The 16,286-nt window shown below is 34.6% G+C and overlaps 1 non-coding gene across 1 annotated transcript; it reads right to left on the minus strand.

The window, feature by feature from the left end:
- Positions 1 to 7,008: 7,008 nt before the first annotated feature.
- LOC143669392 (U6 spliceosomal RNA) lies at positions 7,009 to 7,115 on the minus strand. The gene has a single exon (XR_013168904.1). It is a non-coding gene; the product is annotated as a U6 spliceosomal RNA (small nuclear RNA).
- Between the last annotated feature and the right edge of the window lie 9,171 nt (positions 7,116 to 16,286).

Consider the following 16,286-nt stretch of genomic DNA (forward strand, 5'->3'; position numbering starts at 1 on the left):
TCAACTAGGGAGATGATCTCATTATAGTTTCAAATATACAGTACTGAGTAGGGATTATTCTACCTTTAAGTAATGAGATTTATATTAAAACATGGCTTTCTTAGGGGGCATATATCCTTTCAAACCAGCACAGATGGCCAGTCCCAGTCCCGTGTTCTAGAGACAGGGGACTGCACCTGTTGTCCACAGTGCTCACAGAATACCCTTGGTCTCAATCTCAGGCCTCCTGGTCAAGCTCTGAACAAAGCTAAGTTTCCTTCAGCCTACTCCTAACCTCTGACCCTTGAAGTGAATTGAGAGAGTGTCCAGTGAAAGTAGTAGAATACAGCCTTTGAAGGTGATACACCTTCTTAACAACTAGCCACAAATACAGAGCACAAGCTTCTCGAAGAGTAAGGAGCAGCAGCCCTAAAGCACTGGCCAAGTGGCTGCCAGCACCCCAGGGAGAACCATTAAAGCAACCATATGCGTTGGGGTTTGTTTAGGGGTGTTTTCCTTCTTTTCCTGGTGTGATTTCTCTATGGAGCACCCACAAACACTTCATTTTTCAAATGGAAGCCCTGAGAAAATGATCCCTTTTGGTGCTGAAGTCATTTAGCAGTGCTAAGGGGAGTCTGGGCTGTGTGCATGTGTGGGACACTGCCCTGGGTCCCCCTGCCCACACACACCTGCCCCCACAGGGTGGGATGTTGCCATGTGGCATCATGCCCATGTGGCAGGATGCCAAGAAGCTCAGGAACATGAGCATGGTGGTGTCTGATTCCCCCACCTAAAAACACTGCTGGTGTCCCTGTTTTGAAACATCTACACCTTTACCGAAAGTCCAGGTAGTACTGTACAGATGCAAGATAACTTCACCCCACTGAGGGAGCAGCCGAGGCTGCTCACTGTGCAGGCAGGGGTCTCAGAGCCTCTGGCCACACAGGGCATGAAGTGGGCAGGAGATGGCCCGGTGCCAAGTGTCCTGCACCTGTGCATCCATGGGAGGGATGTCCAGTGGGGAACAGGCTGTGTGCTCATCTCCATGAGGGAATACAGGCAGGAGGGCTGTGGCCCACATCCAGAACCTTTACATTTCACAAGTTAATTCCAAATGAATTCTAGTCCCAGGCCTGGGACCTACACTTTGGAGACTCCTTATGCATCCGCTGCAAGCCCTGAAGCTCAAGTTGGAAGTAGCCTGCTTTGAACTTTTACATTTTCACTTAAAATTCACATTGACTTAGGGCTTTTTCCATAGTACACTTGAATTTTATTTACCAGAAAAAATTCATCAAGAGCTGTTAATGAAGTACATTGGCTAAATTTTCCTCTGTATGTCTTTGAGTAGGATTGGTGTTCCAATTAAATGACTTTGTTCTATGACGTCTTACACACAATTGGCATGGACTCCAGGGTTTCCAGTAATCCAGTTTGAGAAGTTTGACAAAGCTACTCAAAAAATCTCCCCTGAATGATTTAGACAGGAATAGAATATCCCTCCATAAAATTTTACATTTTAGGTAAAAACAAACAGATAATTCCTCCACCATCACCCCTAAAGGAAAACAAAACATTAACAAAGATACAAAAACAGTTTAATGAATAATATATTTCCTTTCTTGAGGGTAAGAGTCATATTAAATGTGAACTATTATATTTATTATATTTTACTATATTCTATCAAAGTATAATATGTTTTTAAAGGTCAGTTACCTGTTAAAATAAAAACATATCTACATTCTTAAAATGCTTTATGTTATTATATTATTTATATACTTAAACCACATATGAATTAAAATTAAAAGACCAAATAAATAAAATGGTTTTATTAAAATTCTTTGGTAATATATTTCAGGGTCAGTGACTAACATTCTTTTTTTTTTATTATTAATTAAAAAAATTAACTAACACAACAATAGAAATCAATCCATTCTACATATGCAATCAGTAATTCTTAATATCATCACATAGGTGTATGGTCATCATTTCTCAGTACATATGCATCGATTTAGAGAAAGAAATAGCACTACAACAGAAAAAGAAATAAAGTGATAACACAGAGAGAAAACACAAATAAAAATAAAACGTACAAAAATATATAAGAGAAAAAAAAACAAAACAAACAAACAAAAAAACTATAGATCAGATGCAGCTTCATTCAGCGTTCCAAGATAATTACATTACAATTAGGCAGTATTGTGCTGACCATTTTTTTTTTTTAGACGTCATACCATTCTACATATGCAATCAGTAATTCTTAACATCATCACATAGATGCATGATCATCGTTTCTTAGTACATTTGCATCGGTTTAGAAGAACTAGCATTATAACAGAAAAAGATATAGAATGTTAATATAGAGAAAAGAATAAAAGTAATAATAATAAGAACAAAACAAACAAAACAAAACAAAACAAAAACCTATAGCTCGGATGCAGCTTCGTTCAGTATTTTAACATGATTACTTTACAATTAGGTATTATTGTACTGTCCATTTTTGAGTTTTTGTATCTAGTCCTATTGCACCGTCTGTATTCCATCAGCTCCGATTACCCATTATCTTACCCTGTTTCTAACTCCTGCTGAACTCTGTTACCAATGACATATTCCAAGTTTATTCTCGAGTGTCGATTCACATCATTGGGACCATACAGTATTTGTCTTTTAGCTTTTGGCTAGACTCACTCAGCATAATGTTTTCTAGGTCCATCCATGTTATTACATGCTTCATAAGTTTATCCTGTCTTAACGCTGCATAATATTCCATCGTACGTATATACCACAGTTTGTTTAGCCACTCGTCTGTTGATGGACATTTTGGCTGTTTCCATCTCTTTGCAATTGTAAATAACGCTGCTATAAACATTGGTGTGCAAATATCTGTTTGAGTTTTTGCCCTTAATTCCTTTGAGTAGATTCCCAGCAATGGTATTGCTGGATCGTATGGCAATTCTATATTCAGCTTTTTGAGGAACCGCCAAACTGCTTTGCACAGTGGTTGCACCATTTGACATTCCCACCAACAGTGGATAAGTGTGCCTCTTTCTCCGCATCCTCTCCAGCACTTGTCATTTTCTGTTTTGTTGATAATGGCCATTCTGGTGGGTGTGAGATGATATCTCATTGTGGTTTTGATTTGCATTTCTCTAATGGCCAGGGACATTGAGCATCTCTTCATGTGTCTTTTGGCCATTTGTATTTCCTCCTCTGAGAGGTGTCTATTCAAGTCTTTTTCCCATTTTGTAATTGGGTTGGCTATCTTTTTGTTGTTGAGTTGAACAATCTCATTATAAATTCTGGATACTAGACCTTTATCTGATATGTCGTTTCCAAATATTGATTCCCATTGTGTAGGCTTTCTACTTTCTTGATGAAGTTCTTTGATGCACAAAAGTGTTTAATTTTGAGGAGTTCCCATTTATTTATTTCCTTCTTCAGTGCTCTTGCTTTAGGTGTAAGGTCCATAAAACCGCCTCCAATTGTAAGATTCATAAGATATCTCCCTACATTTTCCTCTAACTGTTCTATGGTCTTAGACCTAATGTTTAGATCTTTGATCCATTTTGAGTTAACTTTTGTATAGGGTGTGAGAGATGGGTCTTCTTTCATTCTTTTGCATATGGATATCCAGTTCTCTAGGCACCATTTATTGAAGAGACTGTTCTGTCCCAGGTGAGTTGGCTTGACTCCCTTATCAAAGATCAAATGACCATAGATGAGAGGGTCTATATCTGAGCACTCTATTCGATTCCATTGGTCGATATATCTATCTTTATGCCAATACCATGCTGTTTTGACCACTGTGGCTTCATAATATGCCTTAAAGTCTGGCAGCGCAAGACCTCCAGCTTCGTTTTTTTTCCTCAAGATGTTTTTAGCAATTCGGGGCACCCTGCCTTTCCAGATAAATTTGCTTATTGGTTTTTCTATTTCTGAAAAATAAGTTGTTGGGATTTTGATTGGTATTGCATTGAATCTGTAAATCAATTTAGGTAGGATTGACATCTTAACTATATTTAGTCTTCCAATCCATGAACACGGTATGCCCTTCCATCTGTTTAGGTCTTCTGTGATTTCTTTTAGCAGTTTTTTGTAGTTTTCTTTGTATAGGTCTTTTGTCTCTTTAGTTAAATTTATTCCTAGGTATTTTATTCTTTTAGTTGCAATTGTAAATGGGATTCGTTTCTTGATTTCCCCCTCTGCTTGTTCATTACTAGTGTATAGAAATGCTACAGATTTTTGAATGTTGATCTTGTAACCTGCTACTTTGCTGTACTCATTTATTAGTTCTAGTAGTTTTGTTGTGGATTTTTCCGGGTTTTCGACGTATAGTATCATATCGTCTGCAAACAGTGATAGTTTTACTTCTTCCCTTACAATTTTGATGCCTTGTATTTCTTTTTCTTGTCTAATTGCTCTGGCTAGAACCTCCAACACAAGGTTGAATAATAGTGGTGATAGTGGACATCCTTGTCTTGTTCCTGATCTTAGGGGGAACGTTTTCAATTTTTCCCCATTAAGGATGATATTAGCTGTGGGTTTTTCATATATTCCCTCTATCATTTTAAGGAAGTTCCCTTGTATTCCTATCCTTTGAAGTGTTTTCAACAGGAAAGGATGTTGAATCTTGTCAAATGCCTTCTCTGCATCAATTGAGATGATCATGTGATTTTTCTGCTTTAATTTGTTGATATGGTGTATTACATTAATTGATTTTCTTATGTTGAACCATCCTTGCATACCTGGGATGAATCCTACTTGGTCATGATGAATAATTCTTTTAATGTGTTGTTGGATACGATTTGCTAGAATTTTATTGAGGATTTTTGCATCAATATTCATTAGAGAGATCGGCCTGTAGTTTTCTTTTCTTGTAATATCTTTGCCTGGTTTTGGTATGAGGGTAATGTTGGCTTCATAGAATGAGTTAGGTAGTTTTCCCTCCACTTCGATTTTTTTGAAGAGTTTGAGGAGAGTTGGTACTAATTCTTTCTGGAATGTTTGATAGAATTCACATGTGAAGCCTTCTGGTCCTGGACTTTTCTTTTTAGGAAGCTTTTGAATGACTGCTTCGATTTCTTTACTTGTGATTGGTTTGTTGAGATCATCTATCTCTTCTTGAGTCAAAGTTGGTTGTTCATGTCTTTCCAGGAACCCGTCCATTTCCTCTAAATTGTTGTATTTATTAGCGTAAAGTTGTTCATAGTATCCTGTTATTACCTCCTTTATTTCTGTGAGGTCAGTAGTTATGTCTCCTCTTCCATTTCTGATCTTATTTATTTGCATCCTCTCTCTTCTTCTTTTTGTCAATCTTGCTAAGGGCCCATCAATCTTATTGATTTTCTCATAGAACCAACTTCTGGCCTTATTGATTTTCTCTATTGTTTTCATGTTTTCAATTTCATTTATTTGTGCTCTAATCTTTGTTATTTCTTTCCTTTTGCTTGCTTTGGGGTTAGCTTGCTGTTCTTTCTCCAGTTCTTCCAAATGGATAGTTAATTCCTGAATTTTTGCCTTTTCTTCTTTTCTGATATAGGCATTTAGAGCAATAAATTTCCCTCTTAGCACTGCCTTTGCTGCGTCCCATAAGTTTTGATATGTTGTGTTTTCATTTTCATTCGCCTCGAGGTATTTGCTAATTTCTCTAGCAATTTCTTCTTTGACCCACTCGTTGTTTAGGAGTGTGTTGTTGAGCCTCCACGTATTTGTGAATTTTCTGGCACTCTGCCTATTATTGATTTCCAACATCATTCCTTTATGGTCCGAGAAAGTGTTGTGTAAGATTTCAATCTTTTTAAATTTGTTAAGACTTGCTTTGTGACCCAGCATATGGTCTATTTTTGAGAATGATCCATGAGCACTTGAGAAAAAGGTGTATCCTGCTGTTGTGGGATGTAATGTCCTATAAATGTCTATTAAGTCTAGTTCATTTATAGTAATATTCAGATTCTCTATTTCTTTGTTGATCTTCTGTCTAGATGTTCTGTCCCTTGATGAGAGTGGTGAGTTGAAGTCTCCAACTATTATAGTATATGAGTCTATTTCCCTTTTCAGTGTTTGCAGTGTATTTCTCACGTATTTTGGGGCATTCTGGTTCGGTGCGTAAATATTTATGATTGTTATGTCTTCATGTTTAATTGTTCCTTTTATTAGTATATAGTGTCCTTCTTTGTCTCTTTTAACTGCTTTACATTTGAAGTCTAATTTGTTGGATATTAGTATAGCCACTCCTGCTCTTTTCTGGTTGTTATTTGCATGAAATATCTTTTCCCAACCTTTCACTTTCAACCTATGTTTATCTTTGGGTCTAAGATGTGTTTCCTGTAGACAGCATATAGAAGGATCCTGTTTTTTAATCCATTCTGCCAATCTATGTCTTTTGATTGGGGAATTCAGTCCATTGACATTTAGTGTTATTACTGTTTGGATAATATTTTCCTCTAACATTTTGCCTTTTGTATTATATATATCATATCTGATTTTCCTTCTTTCTACACTCTTTTCCATATCTCTCTCTTCTGTCTTTTTGTATCTGACTCTAATGCTCCTCTTAGTATTTCTTGCAGAGCTGGTCTCTTGGTCACGAATTCTTTCAGTGACTTTTTGTCTGAGAATGTTTTAATTTCTCCCTCATTTTTGAAGGATAATTTTGCTGGATATAGGAGTCTTGGTTGGCAGTTTTTCTCTTTTAGTATTTTAAATATATCATCCCACTGTCTTCTAGCTTCCATGGTTTCTGCTGAGAAATCTACACATAGTCTTATTGGGTTTCCCTTGTATGTGATGGATTGTTTTTCTCTTGCTGCTTTCAAGATCCTCTCTTTCTCATTGACCTCTGACATTCTAACTAGTAAGTGTCTTGGAGAACGCCTATTTGGGTCTAATCTCTTTGGGGTGCGCTGCACTTCTTGTATCTGTAATTTTAGGTCTTTCATAAGAGTTGGGAAATTTTCAGTGAAAATTTCTTCCATTAGTTTTTCTCCTCCTTTTCCCTTCTCTTCTCCCTCTGGGACACCCACAACACGTAAAAATATGGAACGCTTCACGAATTTGCATGTCATCCTTGTGCAGGGGCCATGCTAATCTTCTCTGTATCGTTCCAATTTTAGTATATGTGCTGCCGAAGCGAGCACAGTGACTAACATTCTTGATGGAAAAATAAAGCACCTACTGCCACAACACTCTTAAGTTCTTGTTTCTTTGGTAGTAATAACTTTCTTGGTCATTTTAGATGCAAGTTGAGCCAAGAGAAGCACGTAAGTGGTCACAAACACAGGTGTCCTAGATTGTTTCTTGGCACAGATGGGTGTTTTCTGCTTTGGCTTACTGGTGTTTAGAGCTAGATTTGAATATTCGTGTCATCTATGACAGCCCCATGATATTCCAGCAGAAATTCCTTTTAAAGCATGTTTTTGGTGGTCTTGTTATTTTTATTCAGTCACAAGAATCACGGTGCCTCAACTATTACAGGGACTATTGAGGCACAAAGTCATAAAACTGTCCTCAGTTCACATTACTCCATATCTCTGATATAAAACTTCATTTAGATTGCATGCACTGTTCTCTTATAATCCATTTGATCTTTTTTTGACTGGAAACCTTGCCCAGAATCATGGTTGTCTCCTGGAATGAGGAATAAATGCCATTCATTCTCTTAAACATATTACTCTGCAAATACTGAAAATAACATGAGCCAATACCAATTAACCTGGAGCCATTTTAAAAACTGACATAACTTTTAAAGAATATATGTTAATAATTAAATGTAACCTAGTAGCTTCTTTTGAAAACATTTTCTAAACACACATCATTTCTATTTCTTTCCAAATACTCAGTTAATAAAAACCATAGAGGAAACATATGTATTTCAGTAAATTAAATAAAATAAATAAAAACTTTATTGCCGTCTGTTCATTACAAAAAAAGATATATAGAATACAGGGTCGCCATTTATTTTTAATTATAGGACATTCATTTTTAATTGAGAAACCTTAACTGATCATCTGTCATTTATCTTTATCCAATTCGGCATCTAAATTTAATTTCTATTTCAGAAGAGAAGGAAAAACTATAGAGTATTAGGTCTTAGTTATGAGTTAGCTGAAAAGTGTTGTGGAAGTGAATGCAATTGGGACAGCTCTCAGAGATTAAACAGTACTCTTGTTCAGCATTGGTAATAAGAGATGTTTATATTCTTTCTTGGGCACCATGGTGATAGTTGCAATGTAGTATAGTAGATACCCATTTTCTCATAGATTTAAATAATCCATAGTCAAGACATGTCTATGAATACATAAAAATAGCGGAGAAGACTACTTTACATGGTATCCTTGACCTGTAGAATGCAGGTGAGTCTATTCCTTATTATATTTCCTATGTTTTGCATCCAGGGAAAGACAAAATAAGTAAACTAATGTTCTACAGAAAAAACAAGTCATTTTTATTTGGAAATGTAAGACAAAGAACTACTGCAATAATTTCTTAAGCATTTTTCATTTACAGTATTTGCTGTTCATTTTGCTGAATTTAGTTGATATGTCTGGCACTATTGTTTCTGTTTACCATCAAGATACACCCCCAATCCTCAAGTCACCATCTTTAGCAAGGGAACTCCAGGCATCTTACATTTCTCAGAAAAAGCTGATAATTTGCAGGAAATGTCAGAAAGTAAATCATGGCTCTGTTCAAGCTGAACTGATCTATTTAGATAAAATTCCCAGTTTTTAATTCTAAAATGTTTTGATAGGGCACTACTAAAGTTAGACACAATGCAATCTGCATAAATTTAGTGCAGTGCTTATAAATGTAATGTGATGTTGTGTCTCAGTAGTAAGTAGGGAAACATCTGCAAACATCTATATTCCTAGACAGGCTTATAAGATTCCCTTTGAGAATTATGGCAATGAGATATTTAATTGTGAGTGTATGCTTGTGTGGATGTGGGTGGGGGTGAGTGTGAAGGGAGAAGTAGTATTTATACTGTCTATAAATAATCTTAATGATTTGCCCTAATGTGCTCAATAACAGCATTGACTTTTTAAAACAGTAATTTTCTTTTAGCAAAGTAGTTTACTATTTTCTAATTGGTTTAAAACATTACAAATTTTAGGTAACATTTTATCAAATATTTCCAATTAATTTAAGCATATATAAAACAAATATTTTCAAATTTTATATTCAGAAATTAATCAACCCAAGGAGAAAATGTTAGTATTTCTTAGCATCTCACTTGCTGCCTTGAGTTCAGCCTTCTCCTTCACTTTCGATTTTGTCATCCATAGACCCACCTCCATCTCACCTCTTTCTTGTTCATGCTTACACCCCCATTGTCCAACCCTTTGAGACTTCAGCTTTGACATAAGAAAGTCCTTTCTACTTTAAATGCTGTTTCTTATAACTAAACTTTTGCTTTTTTTCTCCCTTAATCCCACTGCTCCTGCTGTCACCAAGGGATGATTTGGGTAGCAGGAGAGTCCCTCTACCATAATTGTGGATATTAATCAGCATTTTAAACACCCTTCACCCACATCAGCATACCCTTCCAAACTTTGACAAAAATAACTACATTGTGTCATGAGAATATAGCTTCTAGCTCTTCTACCAAGATATCAGGACATGAATTCAGTCATCCCATATAAAATCCCATAATCACAGCTATTCTTACCCTTGATAATTCTACCACCCATACAGTAACAGCTTAAAGGAGGATTATAACGATGCCATCTGTTCTTAAGTGAGAAATAAAGAGGTTTGCCTAATCTCAATGTTCATTAGTTTTTAGAGACCACATTATTAAAAGTGTTCAAGAAATTAACTTTCCACTTGAAATCATCCCGATCTTCTTTAATTTCTTTCTCAACAGAATCTGTTTGTCTCAAAATTTTCATTTTTTTCATGGTTGCTTTCCATCATCTTGTTCACTGTAGCATCCCCACTGATGAACAAACAAACATCAGGATTTCCCAGTCCCTCCTCAAAACTAGCCCTAGTTCATATGACCTAATTCACTCATGAACACAGCCAAATTTAAAATTTTATAATTACATGAAGGAATTCCACTTATACAAAATAAAATATTGATGATGATAACCCACTTAGCCTATACCTCTCCCCTTCTTTTATTCCTCTATTGGTGATTCTCTATCATATTTTTCCCTCCAAGAAGAGTTGCATAGTTTTAAAACCATCTTTTGGATTTAGGCCTATGACAACAAAGAAGGCCTCAGTGAGGAGTCTATTCAGTTATTTTAAATTTCTCCTCTCCATCTCATAATCATTTGGATTCATCCTACTCTTTCCTTGGTTAACTCTTCAACCTCTGCTCTTGCATGCCAGCCATTCTGCTCTTTTAGGGAGATTGAACCATCTACTCTCACTTATTTTTTGCTTCTTCATTAGAACTTTCTTATTCCAAAATTTTTGATGCAGCCATAAGTGATGGAAACACAAGAATCAGGAAAAAAGGAGACAGATTTGGTTTGCTGTTTATTTTAATTATATAGAGTTATATATTCCGTGATATCAAATTTACCTTTTGACTTCATCCCGTCCATATGCATCTTCCTTGAATATGCCTATATTTGTAAATTCTGGAAATATCTTCATTAATCACAGTTATCTATTCAACTTCATTTGTTCAATAGAACAATATATAGATATAAAATTTGTAGAAATAAAATTTTTTTCAGCATTGCAACCTTCAAGAGGGTAGGCACTTTGTTGGATTTGTTCTACACTTTATTATAAAGACCAACCCCATGGAAATTTTTCCTTTTCAAATTACATTAATAAAAAGAACAATGAAAAGGGCCCAGATTATGGTCAAGATAAAACTATTTCCTTCATATCACTCTGTAAACTAACCTTAATGTATGGTTACTTATATAGCCAGTAATGTCTGTATGATATATAAATTTATATGTTTGATGCATGAGTCTCTTGTAGAGCTTTCTCTTTGACAACCTGCATTAAACATTTGTTTTTTAAAAGATACTTGACTTAGGATTTCCAGTGTTTGGTCCATAATATTGTTGGGTTTCACAATGACACAGGCAAAGAAAATAAAAAGAAAATTATTTTTAGGAGGTTATTTGCTAAGGCTTTAAACAATAATTAATACATTTCTATGGTAACTATAGATGTGCGCTCAAAATTGGAAAACTAGGTCTTCAAGGATACTAATATTTTTGTCATTTATAAATCCAGTTAACCTTTTATTTTTGCTAGTCAAACACTGGACCAATGTTTGAAAGAATTCCATTTTTTTTAAATTAAATTTTATAGGTATTTGGTTAGTAGCAAATACAATGTATTTGTTGAGATAAGATTTAACAAGCTCTGGGGGCTACCACTTCACATGTAATTTTGAATAAACAGATTCTGGCATTGTTACTGTCTTTAGTGCAAAGAAATTTTGGATAGAGTTCAACAATAAATAAAATGCTTCAGAAAAGAAACATTATAATCCTGTCTCAAATTTAGCAGTTTATCATGATATTAAGGAAGCTTCAAAGGTGAATTTATTTTAACTTTTTAAATGGAAATAGCAATATAATAAATGGTTGATGTTATATCTAGCTGAGTTCAATACACTATGCCCCTTGGGCCAAACAGAAATCTGTACTACAAAAGCTTTTTGTGGTGACAGCACTCTGTACAGATAACTGTGAATGTGTGGAGTGTTCTTAAAGGAAGAAAAGAAAATGCTTAAGTATGCAGGGCTGTGAACTAAAGAGTGTGAGACTGATACATAAGTGAAAAACAGAAAGCTGTCTTGTAACAAGTGAAGGCAGTATTATATGAAGATTTAGAGTTAGAAACCCCAGCTTTGGGGAATTTGATTCAACACCGGTTTCTGAGTTTAATTCATTATAGTAACTGTGACAATGTTCAAATCTCAAATATGTATTTTTTCATTTGACTTGTATACATGGAAGTGATATGTTTCATTTGACATTGTATACATGGAAGTGATATGTTTCTTGTGACAAGTAACAATAGTTATATATGTATACATACACACACATATATATATCCCTTCAAATTATATTAGTATTACTACTATTATTATAATTAATATTGTCCTTATTATTGGATTTATGAGAGATATAGTTGTGAAGAGTGGTTCAAAGTCACTTACCACTGATGGCTGGGAATAATAGTAGCATAGAAGTGGTTTTGGAGTAATTGCCTGTGTTGTAAATGTTTGAATTTCATATTTCTAGATACTTTGTAGTCCTTTATAACCTGTCATTAAATTTAAGTGCTTTTCTAAGGACAACATGAATCATTTCTGATCCATTGTTATTGTTCACTTAAGCCAAAATACCCTTTTCTCTTTTCCTTTGATAGAAGATACTGAATCATAAGAATGAGAGGCATTTTTGAGAAATGAAGGGAAAAAAGCTTCCTTTTATTTCTTCGGTGGCAGTTAAGTTCATGTGTCAACTCAGCTAGGATATGGTACCCAGTTGTTTGGACAAGCAAGCATTGGCCTGATTGTTACTGTGACAATGTTCAAATCTCAAATATGTATTTTTTAATTTGACTTGTATTCTCAAGCTGTTTATTGAAGAAAATAGTGATAAAATTCTGAATTCCAATTTGTTTTCCATCTTATCACTTCATAAAAACACAGGCAATAAAAGCATGTCATTTTTATGTCATCAGGAAGTTGATTGCATCTATGGCTGATTACATCTACAATTATCTGAAGAGTTTGTCTTCGACAATGACAGAAGTCTCATTCAATCGATTGAAGGCTTTAAAAGAAGGGTGGTGCTTTCAGCAGTCAAAGGATAGTACTTCCATCTTTATTGCAGACAGCCAGCTTCTCCTGGAGAATTCATCCAGGGCCTTCATCAGAATTCTCAGCTTGCAACCTATCTTATGGAATTTGGACTTGTGCATCTTCACAGTCACATGAGACAATTTGTATGAAAATATTATAATTACAGAAATCTGGCAGTTCTATTTTCTCAGAGAACCTAAAATATTTTCCAGAGGATAATGGTGCAGGACTCTTCAGTTTTATGAAAACAGTGGGAGATGGATTGGAAAAACAAGGAAGCAAAGCAAATGTAAGACAATGATTAACTTAGTATGAGATGACTTGTACTGTTTTGTTGGATATTGGAATGAAATATGCAAACAAATAACAGAAGTGAAAATTTTCAAAGATTATGTTAATGCAAAGTCATATTTTTAGAAAGAAAATGTTTTATTTTGCTCATGTAAATTTCTTTTTAATCCAAATTTTAAATATGTATTTTCCCATTTCACTTGTATTCTTATGCTGTTTATTGAAAAAATAATGAAAAAATTCTGAATTCTAACTTTTTCCTTCTTATTACTTCATAAAAGCAAAGTAATATAAGCATGCCATTTTTATTACTGATAATGAAAGAATTTATTTTTAAATAGAATATCAGTTCAGAACATGGAGAAATGCCTTTTCATCACAAAAGGAAAGAATATGTAGCTAAGAAGGTAGTAATAAAGAATTTTGATAACTTTTTTAACTTTTTTATTATGAAAAATAATATATATACAAAAAAGGAATAAATTTCAAAGCACACCAAAATAATTAGTTATAGAACAGATTTCAGAGTTTGGTATGGGTTACAGTTTCACAATTTTAGATTTTTATTTCTAGCTGCTCCAAGACACTGGAGACTAAAAGAAAGATCAATATAATGATTCATCAGTCATACTCATTTGGTAAATGTTATCTTCTTTGATATAACTTGACCTTCTCCTTTGATCTTTCTCCCAGTCTTTATGAGTATTTGTGCTATGCCCATTCAAAGTTTTTCATGATGGAAAGATCTGTTGAAAGTATGGGATAGGAAGATGGAACCAGCTGTTGTTCTGGAGAGACTGGCTCCTCAGGGTTTCAGGACTTATCTGGTCCAGGAACGCATGTGGAGGTTGGAAGTTTCTGGAAAGTAAACACAGTGCATGGAAACCTTGTAGAATCTGAGATAGAGCCCTTGGGTTTTCATTAGGGTTGGCAGTATTAGTTTTGTTTGAGGTTTGGCAAACCATGCTAAATATCAATATCTAGCTGAAGCCTGCATAAGAGTAGCCTCTGCCATGTCTGACTTTATGTATTTGCATTCTGTTTTTTATCCACCTAGCTAAAGATGCATCAATTTTATTGATTTTCTCCAAGAATCAACTTCCATTCTCTGTATTGTTTTTCATATTCTCAATTTCATTTATTTCTGTTCTAATATTTGTTATTTCTTTTTTCTATTTACTTTGGGGTTTATTTGCTCTTTTTTCTCTAGTTTTTCCATGTAAACAGTTAATTCTTTGATTTTTACTATTTCTTTCTTTTAAAATATAGGCTTTTAGGGCAATATATTTTCCTCTCAGCACCATTTTGCTGCATCTCATAAATTTTTATCTGTCATGTTTTCATTTTCATTTGCTTTGAGATATTTACTGATTTATCTTGTAATTTTTTACCTGATCCTCTTATTGTTTAAGGGTATTGTTCATTGGGCATGCCATGGTGATTCAGCAGGCAGGGTTCTCACCTGCCATGCTGGAGACCTGGCAATTTCTGGTGCCTGCCCATGCAAAAAAAAAAAATGAGTATTTTTCATCCTTCACGTATTTGAGAATTTTCAGGCCTTCTTCCTGTTATTGATTTCAAACCTCATTGCAATGTGATCTGAGGAAATTTTTGCATATTTTTAGTCTTTTTAAATTTGTTGAGCTCTGCCTTGTTAATGCAATATATGGTTTATCCTGGAGAAAGATCCATGAGCACTTAAGAAAAATGTGTATTCTACTGTTGTGGGGTTTAATGTTCTGTAAATTTCTGAGTCTAGTTCATTTATCACACTTTTCAAAATCTGTGTTCCCTTATTGGTGATCTGTCTAGATGTTCTATCCATTGATGAGAATGTTTTATTGAAAGCTCCAATTATTATTGTAGAGGTGTCTACCTCTCCCTTCAGTGCTTCAGTGTTTGTCATGTCTTTCAGGGCTCTCTGGCTCAGTACATAAATATTTATGATTGTTATGTCTTCTTGATGAATTGTCCTTTTAATTAGCATATAGTGTCCTTCTTTGTCTCTCTTTTATTGTTTTACATTTGAAGGCTAATTTGTCTGATGTTAGTAAAGCTATCCCCATTATTTTCTGGTTGTTGTTTAAGTGAAATAGCATTTTCCAATTTTCACTTTCAACCTAATTTTGTCCTTGGGTCTAAAGTGAGTCTCTTGTAGACAGCATATAGATGGGTCCTGTTTTATAATCCATTCTACCAGTCTATGTCTTTTGATTGGGGAGTTCAATCCGTTAACATATAATATTATTACTGTAAAGGTGGTAATTTCATCTACATCTTTTCTTTTGGATTTTTTTATGTCAAATCGTTTTTTCTCTCTCTTTTTCCCTTACTGATAGGCTTCATTTCTACATTCCTCTTCAAATCCTGCTCTCTTGTCTTCTTATCTGCCTGTAACGCTTGCTGCCCTTTGGTATTTCTTGTACAGCAGGGCTCTTGTTCACAAACTCTCTCAATAACTGTCTGAAAGTATTTAAAATTCTCCCTCATTTTTGAAGGACAGTTTTGCTGGTTATAGAATTCTTTGTTGGCAGTTTTCTCTTTCAATATCTTAAATATATCATACCACTACCTTCTTGCCTCCATGGTTTCTACTGTGAAATCCTCATGTAGTCTTAACTATCTTCCTTTGAATGTGATGGATTGCTTTCAGAATTCTTTCCTTGATTTTTACATTTGACAGTATGATTAGTAGTTGTCTTGGAGTAAGTCTATTCATATCTATTCTGTTTGGAGTACACTGCACTCCTTGTATCTATGATTTTATATTTTTCATAAGAGATAAAATTTTGAATTTTCAGTGATTATTTCTTCTATTATTCTTTATGCCCCTTTTCTCTTCTATTCCAATCTTAGGACACCCATAATACATATAGTCATGCCCTTCATGTTGTCATTAAATTCCCCGAGAACCTGCTGATATTTTTCCATTCTTTTCCCTATCTGTTATTTTGTGTGTAGGATTTCAGATGTTCTGTCTTCTAATTCACTAATCCTTTATTCTGCTTCTTCAGATCTGCTATAGTAAGTCTTCCGTGTGCTTTCCTTTTCTTCTATTGTGCCTTTCATTCCTATAAGTTCTTCCATTTGTTTGTTCAAACTTTTGTGTTCTTTATTGTCATTCAATGTGTTCTTTATAATTCTTCATCTGTTTTGCCATATCTTCCTTCAATTTGGTGACATCATGTTTTATTTGATTTAGTTTTTTGAACCCCTTTAATTA

Source organism: Tamandua tetradactyla, chromosome 25 (genome assembly GCF_023851605.1).
Source record: "Tamandua tetradactyla isolate mTamTet1 chromosome 25, mTamTet1.pri, whole genome shotgun sequence".
NCBI lineage: Eukaryota > Metazoa > Chordata > Mammalia > Pilosa > Myrmecophagidae > Tamandua > Tamandua tetradactyla.